The sequence below is a fragment of the Bombus flavifrons genome, chromosome 4, assembly GCF_040668555.2.
Source record: "Bombus flavifrons isolate JBK064 chromosome 4, iyBomFlav1_principal, whole genome shotgun sequence".
NCBI classification, from domain to species: Eukaryota; Metazoa; Arthropoda; class Insecta; order Hymenoptera; family Apidae; genus Bombus; species Bombus flavifrons.
This window is the reverse complement of record NC_138445.1, coordinates 16,234,673-16,247,741: the sequence shown is the minus strand read 5'-3', so window position 1 is coordinate 16,247,741 and position 13,069 is coordinate 16,234,673. Positions and strand designations below refer to the sequence as shown.

General features: G+C 38.6%; 1 protein-coding gene and 1 non-coding gene across 2 annotated transcripts in view; both read left to right on the top strand.

Annotated features, from left to right (window-relative positions):
• The window catches only part of LOC138178700 (girdin), a 58,006-nt gene that overhangs the window by 2,840 nt on the left and 42,097 nt on the right, over nt 1-13,069 (top strand). The window lies entirely within an intron of this gene.
• Nucleotides 5,142-5,213, top strand: TRNAT-CGU (transfer RNA threonine (anticodon CGU)). Its single transcript has one exon. It is a non-coding gene; the product is annotated as a tRNA-Thr (tRNA).

Genomic DNA, 13,069 nt, shown 5'->3' with positions numbered 1-13,069 from the left:
TGAACATGTTTATAGGAATTATAAGATATCTATTGCAAACACATATTTACTAAATAAGATATAACAGAACTGCCCGTCTTAAACATAGTATAATAAGTATCAAACATGGTCCCAGTAAATATTGAAGCTTATTAGTATAATTGATAATTGGCTGTTTTTTTGTATTTTTGTGATTTCTGCAAAGTATATATTTATATTAAATATCTTTTAATTTCTATATCTGTTTTTTTTAGATCTGTTTCAAATGTTATCAATATACGTAATCATAATAGTAGTCGAATCTCATAACAATCCTAATGAAATTGCAAAATGTTTCATACAATACATATAATATACTCATAAAAGGTATCCATAAGTGTTTGAACACTTTTGTGAGCCTGTGTATTTTTATCGGGAATATATTTGAAAAAGGAAGCGAATTATTTCGTAAATTAGTACGACTCGACTCGTTTCGTTACAATTATTTCACACTCGAAGCATATCTCCGAGGATACATTATCTTTGTATCGGATTACAGTTGTAAAATAACTCCCAATGCCAGTTATTTTTCATCGTAATGAACCCACGCTAAGTCCATTATATACTTTACCGCGTAGCCGATTCATCACACGGCCTTAACAGTAATAGAACGATGCGTTTCTGATTCGTCAGCCACGTTTTTTTACGTAACGCTACGCGCAACGCTGCACGTGACGTCAGCTTGTACTCTCAATGTTGTCTACCAGTCAGCATCGTCGGCGGACATGAAATTCTTGTGGAGAAAGCATGCTTGAGCGCAGCCCAGATCCACGATGACTGTAAACGCAAGGTCAATGTCCTAACAAGCAAAAAAAAGAAAAAAATATGTATTTCTGCTCTCCGTCGAATCGACACGAAGATAATTCCTCCGTCGAACAAACAAAACGAGCGAGACGATTTTATTACAATTAGAGTTACGAGAGTAAACGTTGGCATGTGTTAATCAACTTCATAGGACACAGTTTTTCTACGTAACACCGGCGAGTGACGTCAGAGCGTGCAGTGTGTCTGCTAAACCAACGTCGTCGACAGACACGGAAATCTTACGGAGAAAGCATGATTGAGCGTAACCTAAATCCCGAACGGCAAGGCCAATGTACGACGAAAGAAAAAGCTACTAACCATACACATACACATAAGAAATATAGTCCACAGGTGCCTTATGAACAGCGTAGCCCTTGTTGAGAGAAAATAAAGAGGTTTAAGGTTTCTCTTTCTCTTTCTAAGATATTTGTCTCTAACAGATAGAAAAGAAAAGAGAGATCTCGTTATTTACCTCTATTTCTTTTTTAGCAAGGCTCATTTTCTCAAGACGGCATCCGAGGTCTATACTTCTAACGTCTATGCTATTAACGTACAACGTCACATAATAGAAACCGACTGGCAGCATTCTATAGTAAAATCATTTTCTTTATTTTATTCTCTTTCTACCGTTTTCCTATCGTTAGGATTTATCGTATCGCAAACGGACGATCACAAATTTTTATAAAACTTTTCTTTTTTATAGAACAAATGTTACATTGCGCCGCTACATGGTACGGCGTTGTTATAATGTTAGAGTAAAGCAGTTGAGCAGCACGTTTTTTACGTAACGCTACGCGTAACGCCAAGGCGTGACGTCAGCACACTCGGCGTCGCGCCAGCCAGCAACGACGCCGGGCGCGGAATTCTTGCGAAGAAAGCACTAACCGAGAGAAGCCGAGTATAACCGAACGAGACGACACGGCATAGTTGCACGAGGCGGCAACGCTGCGAGCGTCTGCTAGGTTCAAGGGTACGGAGTGGAGGTTGCTCCGCTCCGCTCGTCCCTAAGCCCGACACGACCGGGAGCTTGTCCCGAGAAACAGTTGGCCGCATGTCCGCTTTCATCCAACGGGAAACTTCTCGAAAGATGCGCGTAAAAAGCTTGTACGTTACTTATATACTTACTCGTGTATTCGGAGAAATTCCCTGTTCCACTGAAATGCGGACGAAGTTAAATGCTCCTAGCATTTGATGCATACGCTGCGTGACCGATTATTCATGGTGGAATTTAAAACTGACTCAATCGTTCAGAGTCATCGTCTCCTCCATTTATTTCTGTCTCTTTTAAATTCCCGTTTTCTTAGTTTCGAGACACGTCTATGTAGTCTCGAAATAAATTACGTGTCTTCAAAGTTTCGTTTCAGTAGCCTTTAAAATAAAAGGAGATAGAGCATTTTTAAAAAGCGCTACTTGGCCATGCTTTGATTGTCATTTACTTACTGTAATTACTACATTGAGTAGTACTTTGCAATTGTAAGTACATGACTGTTTGTATTTTGGGTTCGCAACCGTTTCCCGATTAAAAATTAAAAATTTTTATTTCTTGAGTCATGTGAATCGATTAATTCGAAGAAACGATATGTATGCACATGCTTGCAATACATTCATTGATAAGATATTTCATGATATAATTTTCGCACCACTTTTGAGAACACAAATGAACATACGAAACATAGTGTAATAATCGAGGTATTTAGCAGAGTCATTGAATAGCCACGCAAGAGGATCGCGGTTAGTAACGAGGCTATTTTGCCGCGATAGCTGTGATCTTCTTCGAGACATAGAATCCGCTGGCAAGGATCCCAGCGAGTGAATAAAAACAGAAAGGAGAGAGTCATCGAGTCGACTGTGTCCTGCTGCTGGTTGACCTCGGCCCTGGCGTCGAGATCGACGAGAAACGGATTTACAACTCTGACATTCGCACTCGCACCGCGCACCAGCCGTGTGCTGTCCTAGTGGGACTCACAGAAGCCGAGTCATTGTTATGTCTGCCGTGAAAATGAGAGCAAAAGATGAAAATGGAGTGAAATTCAGCTACGATTTCACTTTAAATATTATGTTTCTGGGCGGGTGTTACGATTAAAAGGAACGGATGTAGCTTTAATTATGTTCCTTAATACCATTATAACACACCTGGTCATTGTACTATATAGTCACTAATGGTAGTGTCAAATTTTATCTCCCATAATTCTTAATGAAATTTGATAATATATTTCTGAGAGGAAGTTACGATTAAAAGGAACAGATGTTACTTGAATCGCTGCTTTACTAGCATTATAACAGTTTGATTATTGTATTACATTGCCACTACGTCGCTATTGGTAATTGTAATTTTTTTAGTTGACAATAAAATTCATATGTGTACTTTGTAATTGAATATAAAAGGTAAACGTACTTGTCATAGATTCTCTTGTCATAGATACTCTTCGTAGGAGCAAAACCTATATGTCAAATCTACGATTACAGAACATTATTCCAAACTATCTTCTCACAGACATTAAAAGAGTTTCATCTACCATTCTGCTTACAAAGAATCCCGCAAGGGCAACAAACGGTTTGACAAAAAAAAAACCCACACACAATAGACATTTAACTTCTTAAAACCATGCAAGAAACATTTGTCTACGATCTTTCTCCATCCTCTGTCCTCTGGGTATATCTGAAAAAACTGTCTAAAGCCATCCTTCCTTTAATGCATACATCAATCTCTACACAGCAGCGAATTTTGACCGTGAGGCAACGGTATCATTTTTCTCAATTATATAGAGAACTGGGAAAACGCAAAAATTTCCAGGCCAGGCTAGAAAAATCGCGTCCTTTGTCCGCGGTTCATATTATACATTGCGCATTCACTGGATAACATCTGCTTAATCGCACAATGGACCCACGGGTACGTTCCGTTGGGCCCTTTATTATAGCGTCTCAAAGAGTAGGACGAAAAGGGCCTGAAAAGGGTCTCTCCCTCCCGAAATCTTTAAGACGGTTTCAACATCTGCTCTGGCAGCTTCTACGTGTATATATACGTATAGAGAGAAAAAGGAGTTTGCACGTGTCCTTTCAGGAAGGGATCTCGGTGGCGTTCATTGTGATCGACGCGCAAAACGGGAAGCGACAATTGACATCTGTCTTGCGTTATGCAGGATTTCTGGGTCGAACTATTTTTGAAACGGCGTATGACAGGGTTGCCTTGCATGCATGCTCGCCCTGGCATAAACATGTTTCCTGCCGATTCAGGCTACGCTAAATAGAAATAGATAATGTATTCGGTCCGTTCTCCACGAGACGCGTATTATTGGATCGTGCGTGAGTCTCAAAATAACGCTTTTTTCTATTTCGAAAAACTTTCCGACGCCGGAAATATCGGGAACGCGAGGCGTATGGAGTTGCATCCATTGTTTCTAATTTTAAGCTTGTTTTTCGTGAATGAAACGAAGGGAAAACCGAGAGAAGCGAATGAACATTAGGTTGCAACGTACGTAGGTACTCTCACACGGAAGTTCGAAGCATGTTAGGATTTCAATTGCGCTACGAAAAATATCTTAAATACGCGGTATATTAAAAAGAACAAAATAAAACGAATGTAATATACTACTGTACAGTAACGAGACACGAAACAGTTATCAGTCGGTGAACGGTCGGGTGTTAACAAATAGAAACTCGAGCAGCTCGAGCGTAATCAAAACGAACGTAACTTCACTGATTCCATTATCACGAAGCGCAATATGCAGGTTATTTTTGTTCAGGAGCCACGTTAATCTCGCAGAAGCGGTGCCGATGACTTTTAATCGCGTGCTTCATAGCCGCCAAACTGCGTCTGTTATTTCTGAAGCGTGCACTCGCGCGATTTCGGTAATTAATGTGTACTTAGGTTGATATTGCTACGATGTGCAGTTACTCGTTACGTAAATTGTTATATCATTCTAGCGATATTTAAATTCTTGTGTAACATACTCATAACATCGCTCATAACACACATTTGCATATCATTGTATTTATTACGGCATCTACGAACTAATTAATTAATTTCAAGTACATTAATTTTTATATAATTTAGTAATACTTTCACATAAGATTACTTTCCTTTTTGGTTACATACATATATCATAATGCTTAATATACAATATAAATGATGGAGACCAGTCTCTTCAGCTGAGATAAGTAGTTACAAATGATATAAATTTGATAGTTTGTAATGTAAAAATGTTTTCATTTCCTTTCTCTTTTGTATTTATAGCTTTATTATTGTAATATAAATTATAATGTTATCATAGAGAAAATCAAATACAGATAAATTTCATGGGAAGAATGAAAAACAGCGAGCCTCTTTAGCTCAGTGGCAGAGCACTGGTCTCGTAAACCAGGGGTCGTGAGTTCAAACCTCACAGGAGGCAAATTTTTTTTGCATTTATTACATTTGATTCCTATTTTAATTGTAAAGAAATCATTAAACGTTGTCAAGATCTTGTAGCTTTAATAAAAATTAGCTTGAGTTCGTTTATAGGAACAAATTTATATCGAGCTTTTATAGTACAAACTATGAATCAAATATAATTTCAAACACGTATTCTTATAATGAGTATATATGCAATCACTTGTTTTTATTCAAAGTAAATTCTGTGTCAAAGAAGAAATAGTTAAGAAATAGATAACAATTTAGTGAACCTCTATTATCGAAACTACTCGATTATACGAACTGCCTTGTTCACCGACCTGTCCGGATGAACTAGACTCTCTTGTATAAAATAATTAACACGTAAAAATAAAAATTAAGTGAACTATCTTAATACATTTTATTCTTAACTGAAAGTGGTGCTTAACTGAGGCTCGTGCCAAACACCACCTATCGAATCGAAAGGCAAATTAATGTAAATGTAAGGAGAGATTCGTTGGATCATCGTCAATTATTATAAGAAATCGGCCTGGAAACGGTGATTCAAAATTCAGCTTGCGTGTTGGAGGCTGCGAATGCGTCCCACGTAGAAGCTGCGCATTCTCGATATTCAAGAGTCACACCGACCAGAAAAGACGGTACTGTTTCCGTAAAATGTCTGTAAAGCGGCGAACCAGAGGTCGCTCGCGTATAATACCGAGCGAGATACTTCTGGACTCCTGGCTGTTTCAGAGAGGGGTTAGGGATCGTGACGTGCCGTGGATGGGAGACGTTTTTCCCCTCGTTTTCACGAGGAATACCGCCGAGCCGCGAGGCGAACGAACGGAATCTTAATTCTCGGCGTTAGACGCTCGATCGGCAAGGATCTGGTTCCTTAATGAAATCCCGGTCGGGCTCGAAAAAGCGTAAAAAACTGTGATATTACGTCGAGCAGACTTTCAACCACGGCCACGATCCTCGTCTTCTTACATCATCGCTTTCGTTTTCTACTCGCATTGGGTAGAATCGTAAAGTGATTTAAATGATGTTCTCGCAAGAACTCGACGCTCCAAGGAGTTTACGTCTAGTCACATTAGGTATATATTATAATTTTCAATATTCAATATGAATAATACGAAGGCCAATAGTTATAAATGATATTATCAGTTTGGTAATTTATGATACAAAAATGTTCATTTATTAGTATTTCTTTTTATTAATCTCTATTTTATTTCATGTATTTAATCATCTATAACAAATATATTATTTGTTAGTTTATATGAACGAAAGAGACAACGAATATGTTACAAATTCAGGAATATTCTCTAATCCCAGTATCGGCTGATAAGTTGTTACGGCACTGGCGCATTCAAACCGGTTTTACTCGATCACGAGACTTTAGGCGATCGTTTGCGACGTGGGCGAGGTAATGGTCCGTTCAGTTGAAAATCGAAATCCCTCTGCGATAGATTCGCGTACTTATAAAATGAAAAATGAAATCTTCCAACTGATGTTACTGACGTTTCGTGATTTTTCTAATTGTACATACTTTTCAAAATCGCTACAGACAAAAAGAGACAGAGATAGACAGAAAGGGAGGGGAGAGAGAGAGAGAGAGAGAGAGTAAAACTATCTATCTTAAGAATTTTAAAAATATTAAGAGAAGATTCTCCATACGTATACATCCAAATGATGAACATATTCAAACAAACGATGAGTCCAGCGGCGGCAAACGGAAGCTGATGGCAGACGGAAAGAAACGTCACGGACGATAGCAAAAAATGACAAAATTACTTTATCCCGAATTCGTGAGGGCTCCTTAATTTTTCACTAACTTCCGCCGCGACGGAAAAAGTTGAAATTATGCCGACTACGTAGGGGTACATAGGCACGTTTAAGCGGATAGATACATACATATATATACAAGTATATACGGTGGCGCGTCGAAGCGTGAGGGGCATACGATTCGCTTGCTCGCTGGCTCGTTGGTTCGCGGACGAGCGGTTACTCGCGTTGCGGGTATTCGCCGCGCATTCCCGCCGCTAGTATTCTAGTATTCTGTGCCGTGCTCGGGGCACCCTCGGAACTACGGGCCTACGTGACCGGCATTGCCAGCAACGCTCTTTCGAGAAAGGCGCCTTCCAATCCACGAATTGCAAAATATTCCACAATTACGGAACTCGCCGCGCGACGTACGTGGCGTTCCTTCGCTACGCGACCAATCGACATCGATTCCATCGACTGTTTCTTCCAGGGGTGAATAAAACGTGTGCCTTAACCCCTTAAGATACGATTCCTTTTCGACCTAACCGCTCAAAAATGCATAATTTTCATTTGAACGAAATTGTTTCTTGACTTATACATCTTTTCAGTTAATTAAAACAATATATAATGTAACCTAACAAATACGTGATGAATTTCAACTAAATATCCTCGGTTTTATTCCGTTGAGCTTATGAAACAGCCGGCTCGTCCACTGATCTCGAAAAATGGAATATCCAAGCGGTATCATCTAAGTTTCGAAAAGATGCTCGCTGTCTGATGGCCCAGATTCGTAAGTTATATTCAAGAGGGAAATTAAGCAAGTCTTACTCCAGTGAATCGAATCCCGTTACCGCGTATAATTCCGTAACGGTTCAGAACTGAACGGGTAATTGCAAGTGAATAACGCCAGAGGCGTTCGCTCGAGCGTGCGCATCCGAAAGCATTCTGAAAATATCGGGAAATGAACACGATGAAGAAAACATAAGTAATGCCGCATTCGCACTAAAGGTGCGCTTAAAACAAACGAGTAGGAACATAGAGCAAGAACACGTCGTTCGTGCTCGTTTAGTATAAACGGCAGGTAAATGGCGTAATCTGTTAAGTACAAGTATAAGTACATAATTGTGCACTTAGTGCAATCCAATCATAAGATTGATATCCTTATTATCAACGCTGCGACAGAGAAACATTTTTCTACGCTTAATTTCCTAGTCTTTAGCACAAGTGGAATGAAAATGTTCTGCTAAATCGAGACTGAAACGAGAAATATATCTGCATCGATCAAGTTCCATATTTATCTCTAATAAATAGCCGACACTTCATGAAATCTATATACAATTCAAAAAGTGTTTAAAATTACATATCGCAATCATTCTGAGATCTCATTACAGATACGCTCAAGATGTTTCTCTGCAAGTAATTTTCATCCACTTCCAATTATTACTTTTTTATTTATATTAATCGATATTGCTGTAAGAACTGTTGTTTTTATCAATATCTACTGTGTATAGTTACCTGAGATAAGATCAGATGCGAAAATTAAATTAAAAGAACACGCTTCGTTTGTAGTATGTTTCATATAATTCCAATAGTTTGAAAGTGTCCAAATACTCATGCATCCTAATGTACCTGCGATGTACTTGAGTCCAACGCTGGCGACGACGTACCTACACGTGTATCGGTTTATCATCGCACGACCGAGCTAGACGAGATCGAGGCTACGTCACGTGTTCGCACACAACGAAGCAAGACGAGGTAGCACCTAAATAAGTAACTATACATACATATACTTTACGGCTATCTTTCTATCGGAACGGTCGCTCATGCGCGCTCAGCGCATGGTATGTATCGCAATACGCGGCGATAAACCGCTTATCTCGTCGGCTACGACGACACAACGTTGGTCCATAATACGAGGGGTGTGACGGGGTACATATCGGTATCGACATGCGAGGGCAACGTGACTCTCCAGCAGCGATCGATACAAAAGTTTCGTTTACAGTTTACGTGTTGCACGCCGCGTCACTTTCCGCTTTTTCTTCGTCGATTCGTAATCGCGTCGCAGTTGCGCCCCGTTCACACCTGCGCGATCTTTGCACGCGCTTCTCACTGGGCGCGTGCATCGACACACGTGTATGCATCGACGTTTTATGGTATATTTAACACTGCCCTGTCTTCGGAGGCCTGTGCGACCCAAAATAAAAATTATATCGCGATAGATTTAAATTTTCTGCGCGCATCGACTTTATGGTATATTTAACCTCGTTCTGTTCTCCTCGTGTTTTTAATCCCGCTACGTTCTTTTGGTCATTCTCAACCCAATTACATTTTTCTAACCTCAAAAAGTATCTTCGCGCGGTTTCAACAAAACATAGAAAAGGTCAGTGGTACGTACGATAGTTTGTTTTAATTTTATGTTGAACATCTTGAATCATTTGGTAAGATGGCAGCGAGATTGATTGTTGTCTCGATAGTGTTAGCGGTAAAGTGGTCATTGGCAACGAAAGGATTAAATTTTTGTTTGTAGTCTCGTTTACTTACGTATCGTTTGAAGATGGTAAACTCTTTTATAATTTGTATAATAGAATTAAATGAGGTCTTCCGACAGTAGAGCTTTGAATATTAGTCGAGTGCTCAAGTACTCTAGTATTATTGTTGTTTAGTTTATTTTTATTTTTTCATACGAATAAACATAGTAGGTAAGACAAATTCTAGTGTTGATAGTCGTATTTAGTTGAAAGCAACACGGGCGTATTACAGAAAATAATAATTCGTACGACCTTGTGTTTCATCGCTGTCGAATTAATTTTCGATAAGTTGTGATGCAACTTTGTTGCAACTAAATGTAATTTTACGTTCATTTATGTTTTATCGGACTACTAGTAATTTGCTAATTCCTACAAATTTATCGCTATCGCTTGGATTTATTTACTATTTTCTTGTTTCTTTTTTTGCTTTGGTACTATGTTAAAAGCTATTTTTGGGATTCAAATCATTTTCGGTGAGTTTGTTAAAAAATGAAATTTAAATTTTGGGACAAAATTAAAACGAGTCTCAATTCTAAATACTAAATACATAAATCTAGATTTGTTTAAAAATACAATGTGATAGATACATTTTATTAATTCCTGCAAACCTTTTGCAAATACATTTACCTTCATACGAGTCCAAAGTACATTTTATACTCACGTTACACGTATCAACAACTAACAAGAAAGATTTTAAATCCATTTTAAACCGATTTTGTGGCTTTGCGGTGAAAATGTAATCGTAAAAATACGCGACCACTGGAATTTTATTCCAACTACGTAGAGGAGATTCATAGCAGCAAAAATGAGCGGAGTTTATTAACAATCGAACATTTGCAGTTGAACAACCTCTATAGCCTCCGATTCCATGTTCTGACGTACAGTAATCTGTATCTATATCGGCTATACATAAACGTACAACCCACGACGAGTCAATAAACGTATATCATTGACACAAACATAAATCATAGATAAGCTTTGGAAATTTCCTACGACTAGAAATATAATTCTTCGATACATGTTAGCTATCAGCGTAAAGAAAGAACGGATACATAGTATCAGATATAGGCGTAACGATGACAAATTAGTAAATCGTTATATTTCATTCATCACGTCGATCTTTCGTTTTTTCTCTTTGATTATTCTTACTCAAAAGACCGATGAATATTTCAAATAGATAAAATCCGTGCGTTCCCATTTTCATTTTTTCGTCTCCATTAGATGCAAATTTACAACCAAAAGGAAACGTACATTGTCACTTAAAAATTCACGACCCTTCGTTTCAAACGTATATACAGTAACGTATCAAAGTTTCTGGTTGGGCAGATTTTTCGCCTTACACTTCGAAAGCGATATCTGAAAGAATTTTGGTACGTTAACCGAATCGTGTTTTAATCAGGGAAATCTGTAAAATATAAATTGAAACGAAAAACCCTAATATCGAATAACTTAATTTAAATCAATTCCAAATTGCTATGCTTCGTATAATTCGACAAGTTGAAGTCGCGATCGAATCTTATCGTGTAAAATTAATCGTGAAAAATTGATCGCGTAAAACAAGAGAAAAGTCAAATTACCATCGTTTCTCAAACTCGACCGCGAAACTTTCGATCGTCGGTGTACACGCTTCCGGGCGCAGATTACGATGAACGATGGTTTAAGAGTCTCGAGGTGACATAAATATTTATCTGACAGAGGAAAAGTTGCATTTTCGCGCGACACTGGCGACACTGGCGACCACTCATTGGCCTGCGTCACCCTTGTGATAAACTACCGTACTGCCATTGTGTCAGGACGATACACGCGAAATGGCACTGTCGCGTGTGTGTACGAATAACTTTTCTCCTTGTAATAACAGCTGTTAAAGCCGGCGTACTGCTGAAACGGAGAAACCATCGCGTCACGATTATTTTCCCTTTCGAGCGAAACGAGTTTCGCGCGCATTTCGCCGAGGGAGGTATTTCAGCTCGAGCTTTTTATTCGCAAAAACACAGCTAAAGCGACTTACGAAAGAATTCCAACGTTTACTATGGAAAATTTGTACGAACATACGACGTGTGTTATGAATGAATTCACATGTGAATTCGATAAGGTTCGATAATACAAACGCAATATCGTATTTTGTACGATTAACTAAGATGTAAATATTATAAATCGTACTTGCGAAAAACTATGGTTTTGTAACTTTACGTAAGATCAGATAAATATACGAGAATTTTGAAGTCGAATTTTAAGAAACACGATATCGAAAATTTCACAACATTTTCTTTATCGAAAGATTCGAAAAGAAAGAAAAAATCCGAAGCTGTGTAACTTTCCTTGCCTCGATGTTTTTAACAGATCGGTGTCAGAATATCATCAAAGGCGATTTCTTTTTTCTTTCGCTTCTTTATTATAATCGCCGATAGTCGTGTCTCGTTAGAACGCTGACGAAATTTCAACAAAAATCCCTAGAAATGCACGTAATATGTCGGTACAAAAATTTCGTGCCAAGCGTTGGAATAGTTTCATGAAACGCTGCAGTTATCGTATAATCGACAACAACGTATATAATAATTTCTTACATAGCAACGATTACACATTACGGCGTTTTACGTGTTTCTTTGTTCATATATATAAATATACGGATAGTTGAAAAATATATACAAAAGACTGATAATTTTAGGGAAGGCTATCGGTGTACGTCGTCTGACAACAAAGATACTTGTTCGACCGCTTCGCGGAAAGACGCGTTCACATTATAACGCGCCAACGACAGTCGTAAATTCTCGTTACGATACGATGATCGACGCCACGAACCAGCCGATCCTCTATTTCGGTTAAGATAATAGGAGTGCTTGAACAATTATAACACTGAGTTAGCAGATTAAATATTCTCTTTCCAACAGCTTTGAAGAATGTAAGTGATGCGTGTAGAAGTGTTTTCAGCGAAGAGTTTAGAGCAAGTTAAGATATATATTCTGTGACGGCCATATTTTACGAAACTAGTGATGAGTGCTGTCCGCCCCCCACCAACGGTCGCTCACGGGTAGAGGTGGCCGCCGAATATTGTACATGGGAAAAGCTGCTTTTCCCATGTTTTGCCTTAATGAGTAATAACCCTAAAGAACGTTTCGACTTGAAAGATGTTTGTAGCAATTAAAGGGCTTGACAGAAGGGTAAAAGTGAAATTTTATTATGGTTCCTTAAGGTTATTAAGGGTCCGAGTTAATATATTTGTACAAATGGTACGAGAATGGACTATAGTTTATGGTAAGGTAACAACACTCGTAAAGAAAAAAAAAAAAAGGTGAAGTAAACTCGTGAAAAAAATATTTTTCAAACATCGCCAACCGTCACTCGACTTTGCAAAATTTGCGCAAGTGGCATTGGAGGAATAGCTGGCAGCAATTGATTCGAAGGCAGCTGTGATTTGAAACGATAAAATCTTGTTTGCTGTAATCTCTTCCTCCTTTTTCCATCGGCACGTCTAATCGAACGTTCTCGCAGCTGTTACTTTTGACCGTTATCGTTTCGTGTGTGCGTGTGTGCGTGTTTATTATCGCTGAAATTTTTCAATCGATCGATATTTTTGGTGGACACGAAA